The sequence below is a fragment of the Lepisosteus platostomus genome, chromosome 25 (genome assembly GCF_059453375.1).
Source record: "Lepisosteus platostomus isolate fLepPlt1 chromosome 25, fLepPlt1.hap1, whole genome shotgun sequence".
NCBI lineage: Eukaryota > Metazoa > Chordata > Actinopteri > Semionotiformes > Lepisosteidae > Lepisosteus > Lepisosteus platostomus.
The window spans coordinates 10,121,032-10,142,103 of record NC_142635.1 but is presented as its reverse complement, the minus strand read 5'-3'; the positions used below and the strand labels follow the sequence as shown (position 1 = coordinate 10,142,103).

The window sequence follows — 21,072 nt, the reverse complement described above, 5'->3', positions numbered from 1 at the left end:
TGAATACAGCCATTTTACATTTTCAGTATTGAAATTATACAGTATATATGTTGATTTATTGAAATTATGCAATACATCTTTTACTCGTGATTTTTTACCATATTTATAAAGGTTTCCTCTGTGTGTTTCTATTGAGATTTAACTACATCACGATTACCATTCTGCCAGTGTTCATGCAACAAAGCTCTTTTTCGGTATCTCATCAAACTTGTATGCCATACATGGGAATATTCATTCTTCAAAAGAAACTTCAAAAATTTACTTTCTTTAGATCAAAGAAATTTTAGATACACTGAAGACATGGCTTGACGTGACACATTTTCATACAACTTACAAGTTTGTTGTAAGCGTGTAGCTTTCTCGAATTCTACCACTAGGGATTTTCTTCATAGGAGCAATTCCTCGTGGATAGAGCTTGTTTATGTGCTGTCATTCTCCATAGCTTATCGCTCTTAAAATCAAAGTCGTTCTTCTAACTGTTTCTGGCTGAAGTCTTGTTATGTCAGTTAACGGTAATTTAAAATAACTACATGTCTCATTTGAAAATAACACCTTGGTCGATGGGGGCTTCTTCCAGTCTACAAACCAACTCCGATACGAAACCCAAATAAACTTTTGTTATGATTTAGAACAATATTTGCACTGAAGGCGTCAATTCTAAAGGCATTTCTATCGAATAAATCAAAAAGCTTCCTGAAAGTGAGATAAAACCACACACACTTTTTTGCAGGTAATAAGCAGAAATTATAATGGTAATCTGGATGTAATAAATATACTGTAGTAATATAATATTAATCAGGGATCTCGTTGTTTATAAGTCTGGAAAGATATGGGTGGATAAATGGTGTTATTTAACAGAAGTTCAGAGGTCAAATTGTAATCTTGCACTTCCACTGTCCTATGTATAAATATTTGCTGAATGCCCACAATTCGGCAAGCATCTTTTCTAGCTCCCCTATCTCCGCCCATACTGCACCCTTGCAGCTGCCTCCCTGGTTCATTCCTTATAAGTGAGGGGGGTTGTGACAGCGCCAGATAAAAGTACTTTCCTGATGCAGAAGAGTTAATGCCAAAGCATTAAGTACTATTTTTTTTATTTTTGTCATCTCTTTTAGTTGCTATTATAATTTAAATGAACTACTGAATATGTGATAGCCATGTGAATGTTATTAATGTATTAAAAAAATTCAAATAAAGCTCTGCTTATGTTAAAAATAACTTCTGTACTGAATATATAAGTACATTTCAAAATGTATTTCAAATGTGGCTTCATGTGTCACTGGCTTTGAATTAAATTCCACATCAGCAAGGCACCGTAAATGTCCCAACATTCCTGACTCTCTTCAAGAGACTGATGCTGTTTTCACGTGGTGAGGAATTGTTTTTTGGATACAATTAGACATGCCTGCATGGTTTTGAGTGACCTTACTTAAAATGAAAAATGCTCAGGAGAATTAATGCTAGGACAGACTCCTTGAAGGCAACAGACCAAATGATGAAAATGTTATGCGAGTACTAAGGACATCTTGTTTTTTAAAAAGAGTCCCTGCTGCTTTTTCAGCCCTTGAGATTTAAGTCTTCCTTAAAGTGAATTAGCATCCTAAATGGAAAGTGCCTCAATATTAATTTTATTTATCTTAACATTAAAATATCTAACATGATTTTCTGGAGAATTAGATCTTGTTATGGTTTGTTTGTTTGTTTGTTTGTTTGTTTGTTTGTTTGTTTGTTAACACTCTTGCAGTTGCAAACACTACATTTTAGTGCCAGCTGGCATCACTGTTGATGAAGAATAGGATGTATAACAATAGCTTCCTATAATTTTAATAAGTACACACCGAGTTAACAGTCTGAGGTCTAAAATGTACCAGATGGAATGAAAACATTTTTGTTCGAGAAACATTCACATAGCTATAGAGAGGTATGTACTACAAGAGCTATTCCTCTTAGGTATGCAAACACTTCTCACTTAAGACTCACACATAATTTGTAATTTACAGGTGTGCCAACCCTTGATGGAACTTGTCAATTGTGCCAATTACAAATGAGGGACTATCAAATGTAGATTAAGCTAAGACCAAGAAACTCATTTCAACAGCGCATGAGACCTACAGTACATTCCCTAAAAGGCGACCCAATTGTCATTCAAAGTTCTATCCAGCTGTGTATTCTAGCCTGCTGTGCAGATAAATCCTTTCTAAACTGGTATCTCGTCCCAAGATAATGATTCAGAAGTATTGGAATACCAGAGTTTTACCCTGAAGGAAGATATGTCAAGTTGTAGCCTTACTGCTTAGCTATGGTGTATTTTATTATTCATTGTCTGTACACATATCAAAAAAAGGTTTAGAGGATTTTCAGAGGTCCCAACACAGGTTTGTAAAAAATATTTCAAACAAACTCCAGACATGATTAAATAGGTCAGTCTTTGGGGTAATATATGAGATGTAGATGAAATCTCTCATGAAAGATAGTAGCATGAATTTTAATGTTTTGTTCTTAATAACTGACAAGTGGGGGTGAATGAAATGTCTGTAAACTTCATTGCTTATCTAAAATATGTGGCGCTTTGCTTAAAACATGTTATGTTGTTTTGTATGTATTGTTAAAATTTGGTCTGAGACCCACAATCACAGGATCATTATAGTGAATATTACAACCCTGTTCTGAGGTTTTTATAAAACAACTTCTTTCATTTTTTTTAACCTTTGAAATTACAGGACCAAAAGTTGCTTTATACAGTCTGGTAAGGTGTTTGCCTTACCAAAGTTGATCAAATGGTCAGATAAGGTCATTCTGATTTTATTTTATTTTAAGATGGGGAAGAGATTATCTTCTTTACTTGGTGGACACTAGCATGTAAAGTAATGCACATATCAGAGGAACAAAAGCTTGTTTCAAGAACATTGTATTCCCAGTCTTTCCTTCCAATTTGCATACTTTTAAGACATCCATAAGCTCTGGGGAATATTTAGACTAATTATTTTGCAGAAATATGGTCGTGGTCAATACATTTACCCTATACTACAGTGTGTAAGATAAATTAAGTGCAATTAGTCTCATTTATCAAAGACTTCCCAACAAGTTTAGTTTTTTAGGTGTAAACTATAGAGAAAATGTATCATTGTACCATCACAGATCTAAAAGTACAAGTACTATTTTTGTAGTAAGACTCACTGATTGAACGGGTAATCAAGATTTTAACTGAATATATATTTTTCTACATCTGTTCATTCTCTGGTAAAATATGTTAGTGGCTGGGATATTTAAATTTAAATTGAACGTCTTAAAACAGTAATTTTTCTAAGTAAAAATAGAAAGTGAAAAGAATTGTGTTTCTCAGTTTTTAAAAGAAAATAACAGCAAGGACTATTTTAGTTAAAAATATGTTAAAATATGAATATGAAAAAAAATTGTTCTTGCTCCTTGCTGTACCTTCTGTTTGTATGCTACAGATGTACCTGCCTCTTAAGAGAAGCTCTTTGCAACAAAGTCCACATTCAGCCTACTTAAAAATCATCAAAACAACAATTGCTATATAAATACTGACAGCAACCCACAGTGAACAAGACCTTTGCTCCTTGACAGTGAACTGGAAGGTTCAGAGTCTTAACACTCTGATGCAGAATGAGACTTAATAAGCATTTCTTCAGACAGACTTTAATTTGGATTGATACAGGTGAACTCGTGAAAACTAACGTCACTAACAACAAGACTTACATATAGACAAACAATTTGACTAGGCTCTGTAACAGTGATAATAGTTGCAGTAGGAGCAGTACTGGAAGACTCAGGAGTAAAACTATTAGAATGAGTAGTTTAGCACAGTGTTTTATTATTCTGTGTTCACTATGGTGCGTACAAATACTGTACATAATACTGACATTTGCTTTAAAAATTGGTTGATCTTTCCTTGCAGGAAAGACATCCGTAGATATATTTTTATTCCTCTGGTTGTTTGCCTTGCCCTCTCACCCATGCCTTTAGTCAATTTGCAGATAGAAATTGTGTCGAGAAGCATAAAGGGTAATTAATCCTCGGCATCATCTGACAGGCCGTAATGCCAGTGGACAAGAAAATCATCTAATAGGCTTTTCAAAAAAAAATACCACAGTTTCATTAGCATTTTATTGCTCATAGAGGTACAGTACATGGCAGCGACACTGTTTTCAGCCAAGCACAGAAAAACAAATGAAATCACTCAAGACATAGCACAATGGAAGCTTATGAAAACCTTCACTTAACGATAACTTGCATCATTCAGACTTATAGAGCTCCCCCCCTCCAATTAAAATGTTCGAGCTATTTCATTTCATTTCAAGGAAATAGAGTGGAGTAAAAATTGAAAGGTTGGCTCTCCTTCTCATATACTTTAAAAATCAGAACATTACGGGACTTGAAAATTGTTTGCAGTCTATACAGCTTGGTACATGGATCAATGGACACTTCATTGAGGAATCGAAGGCCATGCATTTTCCAGCCAACCATTTTCAAACCACTTTAACCAATTCTGTGTTGTGGTGGAGCCAGAGACAACCTGGCAAACAACAGGTTTCAGGCAAGTTACACTTTTGACTGGAATGCCAGTCTATCAAAGGTTATGTGTTTTGAATATGACATTTCGTATACACTGGCCCCTGAAGGAACCATCCATCAACATCCTTTATCCTACTTGTTTGACATGTGGTCAGTATTTTATTTTATTTCATATTTAACTGGTATAATACACATATACAACAAGAGCAGTATCTAATTACTACTCATTAGCAATTGGCAATAGCTGTAAATCCAGATGTTGTCTTAATAATGGATATCTCCAGCTCTCACCAAGACAGACTGGTTGAGGACTTCCTTGGAGATGTAAGAATTAGTGGGATGGATTGATACGTGAGCTCACCTGACTTACCAAGAAAGCTTTTGTGGAAACAATGCCGTCTATAACAATTTCATTTCAAGATATTACCTCTGATATGTGGAGAAGAACTCAGCAATAACGTACAATTGCTTTGATTGGGAAACTGGCTTGTTATTTTTGTATTTGTGCAACTGTGCATCCTCATGTCAAGTGGCACTGAGCACGTTTATTCTGCTTCTGGCCAGTCAGGTATAGAGTTCACTAGAGGTATATAGACCTCTCACAGTCCAAAGGCATTATGTCTAGATTACCTGACATGTCTAAATGGCTGCTTGGGTGTGCCTTGTGATTGAATCCTGCACGTGCTTATTGTCGACAAGAATAAGATCCTGCATTCCAAGACGTTGAATTGGACTTGTGATTATTGGACTGGTGGTTTAAAGTCTTAATATCTTTTGTCATACTCTGATTAGGCTTATTTGTTTAATTTGTCTATTTAGTATTTTAAATATATATGTATATATCGCCAATTTGGTGGACAGTTAAGAATGTAGTAAAAACACATCCTTTCTGAAATAACAATTTCATTTTTTCAGTCTTGATAAATGTACTAATTAGCAGAATTTTTGCATTAAGATGTTTATACATTTACTGTATTTTGTTTGAAAAGACTTTCAAATCATTTGTCATGGCAACCATTTTTAAGAAAATTCTGTAATTATTGGAATAATTTAAATTCTCCAGACAAATAATTTCCTTTGTATTATTAATACACTAATGTGTGAGCTTAAAATGTACAGTATGTACAGCTCTGGAACAAAAATATCACATTCAACAACACTATTATTATATCTATACTATACACTATATCTTTAAATAATATATACACCCATGTATTCAATACGTTTAAATATCTTTATAGATGATAATCTATAAGAGATGATTATACATATTAATTAGGTGTGGGTTCCAATGTTTGTTTTTGTATTTTTTCTTTGGTTTTTTTTTTACATTATTTTGTACTGTATTGTGAAGAGATTAATAGGTCCCATGATTTGGCAATACATTCTTTGTTTGCTTTGAGTAATAAATAGGAAACTTAAGGAATTATTGAAGAGAAAATGGCATAATTATATTCTGTATGTGCTTAGACATTCTATTACAAAGTGTCTTGATGTGGTCAGCATTGATTGATAAGCTATAGATAAAATCAATAATAAGCTTAAGAGGCAAATTCATGAAGTTGTTCCGACAAGGAAAAACGTATTATTGCCCCTTTTAAATATCTTATTTTTGCCATTTAATTATAAAGCTATCATGCAGTATATTGAATTGCTTGGTTCTGTTTTTCAAGTCACACACCTTTTTCAAAGCAAAGGCAGTAAACATCAATTCCAGGGAAAGATATACAAAGGCAAGGAGAATATGAAGCCTAATTAAAATTGTGCCAGGCTGTATTTCAAAGCAAGCCTATTCTGAAAGACATGATGTATTAAGAATTTGCAGTCTAACACCATGGCCTCATGCAGAGAGCAGTTTGTTTCATATGAGGTGATGTAGTCCTCACCGATTATACTGGAGCAGTTTAGCTAATCCACAGCCCTGTGCATGGTTCGCTCATGTGGAGAGCTCCACTGCAAAACGTTGTAGTTATACATCATTTCTGAAGGATAAGACCATTATAATGTTTGTTTATTAGTGAAGATATAAATGCCACTTTATGTTCCTATTAATTTCATTTGCTCCTTATACATATTGATGAAATGTAAAATTTTTCAAATATGCTACCTAATTTAGATTTAACAATCATGGATGGTAATGTATCACCAGAGTGGAAATTAAAATTATTTTAGCTCTTTCTTAGATTTATTTTATTTCCTTCTTAGTTGATAGCAAATTATAATTCTTAAGAATCACAATCTAATTCTATTGGTCTAGGAAATTTATCCCTTGACCTACAGTACTGAGAAACTTTGGAGAGTGGGGTCTATTAGAGGATATTTTCTAAGACAGCTGTCTTACGAAGGTAGGCATACGTACTTTAAAATGTAATGTTCCAGGGATTAATTTAATACCTTATTGTATTTCCAACAATCACAGAATGACTTGGAAAGGGGTCCCAAATTCATAGTACAGGGTGAAACAAATTTTCTATGTTTGAGAATTTAGAACTTTGATTTTAAATGTACATGGAAATTTGATTAACAACATATGTATTCTATTCTGTAATCACCTAGAAGGTTGTAGGCCTGAATTTTGTTTAACCTTTTTTTTATGGTAAAAAATATCCAAAGACTTTCTAGCTCCATTTCCAGTTCGGCACCACCCAAATGCAAGTACAGTAGGTGACCACACATGTACAATTGTAAGAAATCACCAGTCCTAGCTTCCAAGTGCTGTGCATTCCATTCAAGAGCACCAGGGTAGGCATACAGGGAAACACAGGTAATAACATGGCAACAGCAAAGGTAGGAGTTTAACAACTGACAGACCTTTTAGCATTAGAGCTAAGGTACCCACAAGTGCTAGAATGGTCCCCATCATCTTAAGAGGCCTAAATGTCACATTTGTTCAGCAAGGCGCTATTACATTAAACACTGTCTATCACTCTGATTTCAAGCTTTTTCACATCGTGTATTGTAGGATATGGCAGTGAAAAAAAAACTTGGTGCTAAGGTACAAGTGCCAAAGTACTTCTGAGGCTGAGCAGAGAGAACAAATCCAGCCTCACCTTTGAATGGCACAACAGCTCCTGGAACCTGCGCAGCCCAGTGGAGGCACTTGTATTTGTGGCAGAAAGAGATGTGACAGTCCTCCAGCTGGTAATGAGTCCCCTGCAAAGCATCAATTAGGCACCGTGGAACTGGCTGCATGCCAGTTAGCAAATGGTTCCCAGAGGTGTGGGGACAAGGCCTTTAATTAAACTGGAAATGTTGTGTTTTAAAACATCTGTAAAAATCTTTGTGCTTCCTTGACCAAGAAGCCTGGTGCTTCTCTGTTTAAGGACACAAGAATGTGGCTAAGAGGCGCCTCTGATAAGGGATGTTCTAAAGCTGCATCAAATATGAACAGTGTGATGATATGTAACGCAGATGGACTCTTGAGTTTTCCATCGAGTTGTTTCTCCCAGTGAGGCCTAACATTAAACTGAGTTGATAAACAAATGACATTTCCAAAGCAGGGCACATCAAATGGTAGGTGGTTCAAATTGAAGAATGTCTTTTTAAAAAATCAAGAGACTGGAAAGTAACAAATGTTTCACCTCTGATATCACTCGGATTTCAAAGATATGGAAGTCTTGATTTTTATTACTTTAAGTTGCTACTAGTAAAAACTTGTTCATTTCTCATGGTACCTCCATGTGAAAAGTAAATACTCAGTCATGAAATACAGTGGCACTGTTGAAGAAAATGAGTGTTTGCCACAAGAACTGTGGATGTTTCACACGCATGGGTCAAAAATATCTCCAACTGTGGCAGGCTGCAGTCCAGGCAGGGTCAGCTGGTTAAAAAAACAGAAGCTCACAATGTTGCCTTTGAGTGAATTTTCTTTAAAAATGAGCACAAAAACAAAGCAGCAGATGGGGAACTATACACAGGGTATCTCCACCATATAAACAAAAGGGACTATAGCATTGCAAAGGTTGATCCGTGGGGTAAAAACACAGGCATCAGACTAGCAAGTGTATCTCAAATAAGGCAAGGTGAGGTTTTATTATTGGTGGTGGGTCCCAGTTTGACGGGCTGATTGACTGTACACAGATAACACAATATGTGTCTACTCATGTTAGTGAATCAATCAATCAATCATTCACCATCCTTGGGAGCCTCATGGTCCACTCCAACATCTGGAGGCGGAGAATACAAACAAAACAATCTGTCTGCTCTGTAAATTGATCTGTTTTCATTATCTGTTTATCCTTAGACGGACAGGGGTGAGCCAGAGCTGACCTCCGCAGGATGAGGGCATAAGGTAGGACTACACCCTTGCCTTAGATGGCAGTCCATCACAGAGCACACACACAAATGCATACATAGTAGGGGGAAGTTAGAGACACCAATTAACCTGGACAGCATGTCTTTGGGCTGTGAGAGGAAACCTCAGCAGCTGGCAAATATCCAAACAGAAATGAGGAGAGCATGAAAACTCTCCACAAACAGAACTCCACTCTGGAATAAAACCCAGGACCCAAAAAGCCATGAGCCAGCAGAGGTAACTACCACATAGCGATGCAGCTCTCTGTCAATGAAAGAAAAAGGTGTTTTTTTTTCTTAAATTGGAGCTAGATGACCTTGTATTGAAAATATTTTGCAATATGGAAAAAAAAGAACTTTCACACAACACAGAGGCCAGCAACAATATTCCAAGACCAGCAATAATAGTACCCAATACCATTAAAGGAAGTAAATTGCTAAAAAAAGGGAAAAGACAGGTATTGACTGATAAAATGGAATCTTGAAATGGCAAAAAAGGCTTTTATAGAAGAAAAATACCCGTCTTATTCTCAACCTCCTATTCTCTAGTACTGATTTTACAGTTACTTAAAGCACAAACAAAAAGGGTGTAAAGGTTTTAGGGAAGAAAAACTGACAACCTGACACCTATGATGACAGTTTGCAAATACACCTGCTCCCTGATTTTTGCAAGCTTTTACTTTTTTTTATTTTATGACCGCCATGATGATACATGCCTATGATATGTATGAAACTTTGAAATTCTGATGGAAAATTTTAGATTTAGGACATTCATACTTATTAGTATAATAAAATACTGTCTCTTATTTCACAAACATTCATTAAAAAAAAATTCCTATAACTATGAAAAAGTACAGGAAAAATACTTTTGTGACTTACAATGGTGTATCTAACTGAATGAAAGGTCTTTTATCTTGCCTTTTCAAATGCATAAGCATATTATTCATAACTTTAGATATTTTAAAAAAACCTCTTTGCATAATTGAAAACTACAGGAGTTTGGAGGAATTTTCTGAATAGAACCAAGATATCCGCATCTCGCAAGTGGTAGCATACATTAAAGCATTTTTCAATGAAAAGAGGTGTTACAATAAGTTCTTTGCTCAAAAACACAAACATTGCTTCCAGGCTTTCACTTAATCTTCAACACTATCCCAATTTTATTTTCACCTCTTATTGATTGTCTGATTGTAGAAAAATGTCCTTGAATCGCGCTTTAAAGAGGAAGTGATAAAAATGTTTTGTCTACAGTATTGATTTCTTTGTATCACAATTGAAAGAAAAAATAACATTCAATACATTTTTTGATTTTTTTCATTACATATCGAAACTTTTTCAAACTAAATTATTACTGTCCATTGAATTAGAATAATTTTAATTCTTAATGAGGTGATCATTTAAAAATTATATCCATGACAATAGAAAAGTGATTATAATATAGGTATTTGTGAATTTATCAGTGAAAAAAGCACATTTTGTCCAGTGAGACTATTATTTACAGACTATACTGTATTTAGGCATTTTAAAAATTGGAAGACCAATATGTGGCCATTTTTAATCCTCATCTGTAAATAAGATACTTAGTGATGAATCTTCTGTTAAACAATAGCAAGTTATTATAAATATGGAAAGTCTCCTGACACTGCAATTTAATACAAACAGTTCCATTCAGGTAGTAACACAGAGCTACCTTAGTCCTTTAGAGGCAGTATGTCTTGTACTCTATGATAAATCACTTACACTATTCTCTGATCTTTTTGAGAAGACAGTACTCAGTTACTGCTTTTCCTGTATGTGAGCATTCATCCTGTGTAAAAGGTCTACTATTATCAAAATGTTTTGTTCTCTCTGTGCTGTTCTTGCAGATACTTTGCACTTTGCAAAAATGTACAAGTTTGGTTTTCTAAACTACTGTACTTTATATGTACTGTATATAGGCTCATATAGCTATGAGTTTATGTTCTCCATCTCTTTATTCCTGGTTTCTGCATTGTCTTACACAATTAGTCCACCTTGAATGTGGGATATCAATAAATCATGAATAACGCTGTCATCAAAATTCAGATACAAGGTAACATTTTGTATATAAACTTGCCGAATGTATTTTTGGGAAGTGTTCTCTGTTGTCAGTCATTCCAGCTTATCTTTTAGGTCTCTTTTATTCTTGGCCATTTTTAGTTCTGCCTCTAGATGGTAAACAAAAAAGAAGAAAAACAAACTACAGTACTGTGATCTGTCTCTCCGGAGTGTATTCCACTCAGATTGTCAGTGGCTGATGTTTCCTGTGGGCATATGGCCTGGGTCTTAGGATTTCATAGGTATTTGAAAATTGAGTGAAAATAATTAAAGCTATTACAATATACTGCAGTTCCAGCAAAATTGTTGCTTGGGCCCCTAACTATTGTTTTTATATCATCTACTAAAATAAATCCAGCATTTTTTACATTACATCAATTCTTAACTTTTTTTTTTTTGCTTTGTCAGCCTATCACAAAAACTACACACCATTTCAAGGGCTAATTTACCATCAGTATATTACTGTACTGTTGCTCATTTTATTTCTATGACTCAGCTAAATATCAGCTCAAGCATTATTCTTCTGGGACTTTATTCATTGTCTGGTGAGGAGACGAAAGTGCATCTCATCACAAATCTAATCCATTTTACTGGATAATTGTTTTTTTATTTATTTTTTTTTACATTTAAGACTAATGCACTTCAATATATTTTATCCCAGGCTTAATCTCCTCTGTCCAAAGTGGATTTTCTTGTTGATAACATCAAACTTCATAAAACTTTTGCATTTATATTTTTTTGGGAGGAAGAAAAACATCCCATTTAGTCTATCACCTTCCTCTTTCTGCCTAAATCTCTTAGTTCACTTCCACCCACTCATTCTCATATTCACGAAAATGTTAAATGATGTGGAATCACGTCTTCACCTGAAAGCACAGCAAACCGAAAGTTTATTCTACATGCATGTACAAAACCTGAACAGCTCCTGCTGCCATGGTTACTTATTTTGGTGGATTCCAGAAGCTACATTTTAGGGCATGAAGCTTGGCTTCATTTGTGATCAAGGCTGGAAAAAATTGTACACTTAATAGAGCTTATATTTTCTGTTGGCTAAGAGGGAGGGAAAATTGCTTTGGACTATGATCTCCATCAGCCTTGGTAAACAAGCTTATAAGTCTTCACAGCTTCCACAAAAAGTATTTTAATGCTGTCAGGTTATGTTTTCAGGGTTGTGGGTGACATTACAGGTTTTCACCTTAATGATTATTACTATTTTTAAATGTTTTGTAGATGCATTCTTCAAAGAATATATCAATATTAATTATGGCATGTTTATAGCTATTTCCATACATACTGTACATACCCTACCAGCTGCACAAAGAAGAAGAATCTTAAACAACCCTAAAGTGTGGATTATTCTTTGGGTAAGAAAAACTAATGCTGAAAACCTTACCAGTTGTTCTGAGTTAAACAGTTGTGTACTTAGTTTTCAGTACTACACAAGCATACTTACTTCCAAAAGTAGTTAAAAGAAAGAAAATAGCATATTGTTCTTTACAGCATTTGTTTCAGTTGGAAAATTACAAAGCATTTGTGGTCCAGGGATTTTTTTTCACTGCTTGCTAAATATACAAAATATGTTTCATCATTATACCCAATTAAGGAGTTTATGTTGACTTATCATTGCCAGATAAAGTGGAGGAGCAATTAAAAAAAGCACTTGCATATGCTAGATTATACATAAAATGATCATTTTTATGTGCTTATTTGTCTACACCTCCCCAACCCAGGATTGCCAGCATATACACATACAGTAGTCCTTTTATGTCACTATTAATCTGTTTGAACAACAGAATTGCTCACTTTTCTGTAGCGCATTCCTCAAGTGACCTTTTGCACCACATCCTATGTGATTCCCAAAATTTACCCACATTACCTCCCCCAGTGTAGCTACAGGACACTAGTGCAGTAAAGCCTGGAGTGGCGGAAAATTCCATGATAATTTTGTCAATGTCAAAGTAATTATAATCGCACTTAATAAATCAACCTCCCAGTGAAGTCAGACTGAGACAGTAAGACAAGACTGCTTTACTTAAATTGCCATATGAATCTTTATTAGTAGTTTTCAGACAGTACCTGTTACCATTGCAATTGTTTTCTTAGATTAATGTCTGGCAGTCAAATACTGTATATGATGGTAGTTAAGACAACAGGCATAGGCTTTGAAAAACGTTAGTTCTTTTCACCTGTTAGTAAGATTACAGCAGCAGTAGAGTACTGATTTGGACTCTAGTCTTAAACGAGCTGGGTTCAAATCCCAAGTGCTGGAGCTGCACTATTTCTTTTGAAAGTACTTAACAGTACTTTACCCAGACTGCTCTAGTGAACCCAACTGAAAGACTGTAATGAAAAAATGTAAGAGACAACTAAATGCTTTATATAAAAGAGCCTAGTTAATCATCCCTTGCAGAGTTTTGAGACTATAACTCTACTTTGCAGTTTCCCTGCGACCTTAGCATAAATAAGTGTGGCAAAACTGAGACTCGTCAGAGCCTGAGAATGTTCACATCTCAGGGATATGCCTTGCCAGTGGTATGTTTTAGAAATATCTGAACATGGGCTGTTGGGTGACAGATGAAGTCAGAATTTCACTACAGCTTCAAGAGTCAGAAGCACTTAAGCATGTGCCCAGGTGATCAAGAGGGATTTAATACTAAGAGCACCCTGCCATATATAGTCAGGACTACTCCTCCAGGTTGCTGCTTTCTAGAATTGAATAAGATATTATTTTGCAGTGAATTCCCCAGAACTTAAACCCTGATTTGGGTGTATGCCCCAAATGGCCCACTTTTCATGTAATAAATGTCATGAAAATATTAAGTCAAAATCTACAGAAGATTCCAAGATATTTTTAGGTTGAAATCAGACAATGGGTGGCGCAGTGGTTAGCACAGTGGTGTCCTCACACAATCCAAGACATGCTTGTTAGTTAATTGGCTTCTCAGAACCATTGGCCCTGGTGTGAGTGTGTGCATGTTTGTTCCTCTGGCAGTGGGACTGCCCTGTGGTGGACTGGCGTCCCTTCCAAAGTATAACCCACCTTACCATTGCTCACCAAGATCACCTCCGGCTGCACTATGCACCTGGCAAATATTTGCTCCTAATAAATTGAGTGCTCATTTTTGAGTGACATGCAAAGATGAGGTCGAAATCTAAAGTACATTCCTAGATATTTTTCAGGTTATGATTAGACAATGCTGCAGTTGAGAGACTAGATTGGCATTAAAAAATTGGTATAAGGCCAAGTAACCAAATTCCCATGCAATATACACTTAAAATAATAGCACTGAATTTGAGCAAGAACCATCCATTTTTCAACAGGGAGACCATGTGCTGTGGAGATGCAGTTCCAGATAGGTCCCGTAGGATGCACAATGGTCCGTTTCATCTGTGTGAACATCTGTCCTAGCAAACGCTGCACCTGGACTGCTTTTATTTTCAAAGTGTTCTTCCAAAGACAAAGTCAAATGCACGAAGAATTGGAAAAAACTACTTAAGGTAAGTAACGTTCTGTGGTTTCTAAACAATTAAAGTCTTTATCTCAAAAATAACAACGCGGTTTCACAAGTATTTTTGCTAATGAGAGTTAGAGTTGGTTTTTATCATTGCAAAACTGGATCTGCTGTACTAAATCCTGGGTATTCGTTTTTTATAAAATGGCTGGAAATATATGCACATAATTCATTTATATGCCAAAATTTAATTGGGAAGCTCATCTTCCCTATTTATATAAATGATCTTGAGTCTGGCATACAGTACTAAACTTGTGAAGTTTGTTGACATAAGAAAAGGAGGGTTGGAAAATACTACAGAAGTGGTAAAGGACATATAAAATGGCGAATGAAATTCAGTGCTGTGAAGAGCAAATTAACACATGCAGCTGGTCAAATTCCTGACACAGTACTAAAAGAAGCATCCTGTGAATGGTACTTAGGAATTTATAGTGACTCATCATTGTCACCTCCAACACAATATAGTGAAGCAGTTAAAAACAAAAAATTCAAAATATCAGGGTATGTTGTGAAAAGTATCAAATTTAAATTAACTGATATGATGGTGTGTGTGAATACTGTGACCAGCTCTGTTTGCTGTCCTATAAAACCGATATCACCCTGAAAAGAGTTCACGGAAGAGTAAGCAGGATAATTTCAATTCTGAAAGGAATGTCCAGAACAAAGAAGTTAAAGGACCTAAATCTCTTCACTTTTAATAATAATTGCTTACACTTATAAAGCGCTTTTCTGGATGTTCAACTCAAAGTGCTTTACAGATAATGGGGACTCCCCTCCACCACCACCAGTGTGCAGCCCCACCTGGATGATGCGACGGCAGCCATAGTGTGCCAAAACGCTCACCACACACCAGTTATTAGTGGAGAGGAGAACAGATTAATTCATAGATGGGGATTATTAGGAGGCTATGATTGGTAAAGGCCAGGGGGAAATTTGGCCAGGACGCCGGGGTAACACCCCTACTCTTTTCGAGATTTCGAGATTGGGATTTTTAATGACCACAGAGAGTCAGGACCTCGGTTTTACATCTCATCCGAAGGACGGCACCTGTTTACAGTATAGTGTCCCCGTCACTATACTGGGGCATTAAGACCCACATGGACCGCAAGGGAGGTCTTCCCTTCCCAGGAGGTCTCCCATCCAGGTACTGACCAGACTTACATCTACTTAGCTTCAGTGGGCTGCCAGATGTGAGTTACAGAGTGATATGGCTGCTGGCTTTTGATCAGAGGAGATAAAGAGGGATTTCATACAAGTAGTAAACATCCTGAAATGCACCTACAGACCCCAAATAAGCAAAACTGGTCTCCTTTGATTTGTAATATTCTCTAACTGAATTTTTAGTTTTGAGAGCGGGAGGTTTAACAGAACATTAGAGTTGCTGTGGGAATATAGTACTATGTTAAGAAAACTGTCATCGTAGCAATCTGAAATTCTCTAGTGAACAAAAATCAAACCACTCCATTGACAGTCCCACCAACAGTAATCACAAGGCAACAAGGCTATAATTACTTTATTATTTTATAAAAGGAGATTGCACTATTTTCTATTGGGAGCATGAGATCTAAATTGTCTTCTTACTCCCGTTAATGACAGAAATCCATATGGATAGGTCCTTTTATCCTCCCAGATGAAGTCTGTGATATTTTGAGGGAGTAATTACTGTAGAGGCAGATAAAATTTGTTTTTATGTTAGCTGCTGCTGCAAAATAAATTTGGAAACACATTCTTTCACCATTTGTGAATGTCAGCAGCTGGCTAAAACAACACTTTCACTAATGTGAAAGTAACTTGTTTGCAGATTAAATTATGTAATGGATTTTAGATTATGTATTTTGTATACATCTACCAGTAAAAAAGATAGGCAATGCTCAGGAGACATGACACAGGTTTTCTAGCTACAACTTCCTTGAGCATTAAGACAATCCTAGAAATGTACTTTTTTGTAAATTGCATGTTTTTGTCAGACTGCTGTAGAATATAATATTGTACCTCTTTCCTGTGCAATTGGAGCCAGATGGTGAAGGCTGGGTGGTTGCAGTTATCTTCTGCTGAAGGCACTAAAAATGTGGTACCGGAAATGTTCTGTTGTATTCGGGTCAGGTGAAAAAGTTGGCCATGCCAGTATCTCAACATTTTATTGAGGTTCTGTCACTATAATTCTAGCAACACGTGGTCTCGCATTGCCCTGCTGGTATATCAACACAACTAGATTGCCTTGCAGGAATGGAAAAACATTATCATTAGTATTGGTATTAGTATTATCATTAGTATGATATCATTAGATATCATTACTGTATCACTGAACAGTAAAGTAGCTATTGGAAAAGTTAATGCAGATGAATGTCAAACGGATGTGAAAGGCCACCATGGTGACTTTCTTTGTCCCAGGGATTGGTCTGCAGATTTCTGAAACCTAACTGAAAACCTGTGAGAAGACTTGAAAATTGCAGGCTGTCAATGATCTTCAAAAAAACCTGACAGAGTTTGCGCAAGTTTGCAATGAAGAATGGGCGAACATTGCACAACTTAGAAAAGGAGACCTTTCCAAAAACACTCAATTGCCATCACTGCCAAAGGTGCTTCAACCAAAAATTGACTCATATGGGAGGATCTAGTTGCAACTATGATATTTTAGTTTTTTACTTTTGCTGACGTTTAACTTCTGTCCCCCATTAAACTGTTGGGTTTGAGTGTTCTTAATTAATACTTGAGGAAAGCACTGTATTTAGTTATTTTGGGCTATCAGCATATATCAGCATAGTCCAATGTCCCATTGTATGCTGACCAAAAATATACAGAATATTCTAAATGAGGCCTTACTAATCTATTGTACAACTGTAACATAACGTTACTTGGTTTAAATTCTATACTTTAAACCATATGTCTATTGAACTACTGTATAACTATATGGATTACCTGGCAGAAAGTTAAAGTAAATATGGAGCTACAACTGGTGCCCAACATGAAGTTGGCCGCAAAGATTTGTAGATATGTACTATAAATACAGTATGTAATTAAATTGTCTAACTAATCAGATATGTATAAAACCACATGCAGATGTGAAATCGTTTATTATGAATAATCCCATAATTGTGCTATAGACAGTTAAGTAGTAGCAATGTGGGCCGTACAGGTAGTAATTGCCATTCTCCTGACTACTATTGATTTTAGAGTAGAGTTCATTTAAAAAAGTATTTTGTTTTAATTATTTGCTAATAAAGCAGGCAACCTCTTGGGTTCATGAGTGAAGCTTCCTATTTCCACCTTTTTTTTAAACAGGGATTCATAGTAACCGGACTTTCTATATTCCTTCTTTATTGCAGCTGCTTTGTCCAAAATGAGTCAGCTTACCCACCTAAATCTTTTTCATCAACATATTTTCAAGCTGTTTCCCGTCTTATATTTATAGATTGTTTTTTGCAAACGGCATATAACAGGTGGCACTTCTCAACTGTACATTAATCATCATCTGCCAGATGTTAGCCCTGGCTTGGGTTCTATCTAAAACTTTCTGAATTTCCTTTGTAGCTTCCACAGTGTTTGATAATTCTCCTGTTTTAATATCTCGCAGGCTTCATTAGTGTACTTATTCTGATTATCGATATAAGTTAGAAAAAGCAGTGGTTCTAGTGCAGATCCCTGTGGCACTTCATTAATTACATCATCCCAGCCGGATCATCAGCAGCTTTATGACAATTTAAATGTACCATATCACATGTGCTCTGTGTCTATTACTGCTGTTGCTTATTATAAAAGAACGCTACCAAATCCGAATGCCGTCAAGCCCTGGGCATTTGTTCATCTCACCACTGTAATTCTGTAATTCAAGTGCTTTCACCACGTCCGCCTCTTCTAAAACTATTTAAAAAAAGAACTTGTCAGAAGTTTCAGAAGCTGAAAATGACGAACTCAAATATTGGAGGCAGCTGTTGTTTTGACACTTCCTTCTTTTTAGTCGGTGAATTCTTACCACTAGATATTAGCTTCGGAATTTGCCAAATAAAGGAGGATCAAAGTTGACATTGTCAGTGCTGTCGTATTTCCCTAAAAAGTGGTTATGTTCTGGAAAATCTCATTATAATGGCTTTTGTATTCCAATAATGTATGTAATTAAGAAGGAATTTTATCCTCATAATTGCTACATCCAGCTATACTTTAGCATCATTACACTCATTTTACTGACAGCACTCACAGCACGCTGATGAGATATATCTTTAAGAACTGCATGTATAGACACATCAGTTATTCTCCAATTCAATAGCTTAAATCCATGACATCTCTGTCTTTACAGTTCATAGCTAAAGATAGGGATTCTTCTTATTTTTACCTAGTGTTAATAAACAGGTCTATTTCTGTCAAGTATTTTTACTGACATTATTATTTTTTTTAGATTGGGAACAGGGTTCTGGCAGTTATTTTGTCACTTCAAACGGAGTGATATAAACATAACACAAATAACACATGCTTTCCATTTTTAGACAGAAATTTAGAGGAAAAAACCTTTGAATCATGCTAAAATCAGGGTATCCAGTAGGTCCCTCTAATAAATATCTCTGACATTTCTTATGTGAAGCTAACTGGATCTGTTGATACAAACCCACATCTGGGGCCTCTCTTTATATGCCAAGAGTAAATGTGTATTATTAGCCATGTGAGAATAATAGACTGAATAATATTCAGTATTGGATGGTTTAGCAGTGATGGCTCTCAAACAAAGAGAGACAGACTGCTGAATATTGCCTAGGTGGTCTGGAAGTAAATTAAAATGCTTTTAATTTACATTGCTGTCCATTTTGAATTGAAGACTTGGTGTGAAACAATTATTTTAAATAGTCTGTATAAACTATACACTTTGGAGATGCAAGTCTGGTATACCAATAAACCTTTTGAGCACAATATCTCTCCAATATAATTTCTGATAATAGCCTGCAATCATTTTATTGCATCAGATTTGTGAAATGTTCCACTTTACCTAAAGCTCAGGGGATTTTTTTTTCCATCAAGCTGTTAAATCGACTTCTGAGGCACATTCGTTTATCCTATCGATTCGTTTCTTCATGAATACGTTTGAGTATTTGCAAAGGAGTACCATCCAGCAACGTCGACGCAAACTCGATGTTTGATCTGATGAAGGTTTTTGTGTGACTTTTTTCATGTTGTTCTTTATACAGTACAGCACCTCTGCAAGTTGTAGGTGTTATTCTTTTCTTCTCTTTTTGTGTTATTTATATAAAAAGTTTAATTATATACTATGTATGTTTTCTACCTCTGTTCCTGGCATCCCATTCAGCTCCAATTCAGTTCCAATTCTTCCTGTGCTTTCGGCCCTGGTTTCCAATCTTTGAGCCTCTGATTCTATTGGCCAGGGTCTATCTGACATCCTACCTCCTGCTCATCCAGCGGGCACCCTACTGACTCCCCTGGCATTCAAAATGCTCCCCTTACCGAAAGCCACTGATACTGATCTTTACTGACACAAGTGGCATTTCGCTTGGACCCCTCCCCTGCAGCACTTACTGTTTGCAATTTCACACTTCGACCCGGCAGCCAATCTCCAAGATTATTCCTGATCCTTTCATCTCTTCCTCTTCCCCCCCTTCTTTTAAGATTTAAGCAGACGATCTGCTTTAAAACTAGCTGCCCTAAAGATCTTTGTGGCAATCCTGTTTTGCTTTCTGGGGTTGTCAAGCCAGTACCAACTCTTACTTTTTCAATCCGCTCTTCCTCCTATTGCAGCTCCCTTCGTATTCGTAGCATCTTTGGTGACGCTCATGCCATGCTCTGTGTGTCCCTCTCACTTTTACCGCTGGTTCATTTCTCTTCCCCGGTCGATATTCCCAAATTTGCTTCCAAATTACCCTGCTACCCCGATCCCAGTGTCACTGTTTACTCATTGGCCTTTCTTTTGTTTTGTTTCTACATTTTAATTCACTTTCCATTCATCCGACAAATATCTGGAATAGGCCACTTCCAGCACAGAGTTTGTAGACCCTTTACTTACGACTGAAGACTAGAATATCTATAGAATGTCTACTATATCAGACCCACTAGAATCCCCATTAAACAATTGATAATTGACCTGTCAGCCCACCATACCTCTTCTGTTTCAAGCATTAACAACTTCATTTGTACCTGAAGAGTTTCTCTTCATTGTGCCACAGTCTATCATGCTATATTTCTCATTAAAAAACCAGGGCCAGGAGTTTCCTAACCAGACTTCCTGCACCACTTCACCCCACTTTTTGGTATTTCTTTGGCATTAATTGGAGGAAAAAATACCTTGCAGTAATTTATCCTTTTGTTGTAGGAACAACCAAAACTTTTTAACACTCTAGCCCAAGCCCTGTACTGGATTCTATTAAATAATTACAAACTTCACTTTATCTTCATTTTCTTGACAGTTTTCTTACTGTTGACTTTCCTAATGACCCCCTGCAAGCTTCATATACCTTGATGTCCATTTATTTTTTTATGAAAGTTGGGAGTCCCTCTTTCTTTGGATAAAATATTCCTCTACAGTTATTGAATTCCTTGGAATTATTCTCAGTTCCAAAGCCTCATTGCCTCTTGGTAAGCTTGAATGCATTGAGTTTTATTTTTCTACTTATCAGCCAAGCCAAGTTGTGTCACCTCAACTATGCCATTTGAATCA

At 36.1% G+C, this 21,072-nt stretch overlaps 1 protein-coding gene across 8 annotated transcripts in view; it reads left to right on the top strand.

Moving 5' to 3' along the window:
• The window catches only part of LOC148641060 (uncharacterized), a 336,530-nt gene that overhangs the window by 238,216 nt on the left and 77,242 nt on the right, over positions 1 to 21,072 (top strand). For all 8 annotated transcript variants that reach the window (XR_015930029.1, XR_015930024.1, XR_015930022.1 and 5 more), the window contains 2 exons: positions 8,780 to 8,827; positions 14,227 to 14,403. The gene's annotated coding sequence lies outside the window, so the exon portion shown is untranslated. The remainder of the gene's footprint in view (positions 1 to 8,779; positions 8,828 to 14,226; positions 14,404 to 21,072) is intronic.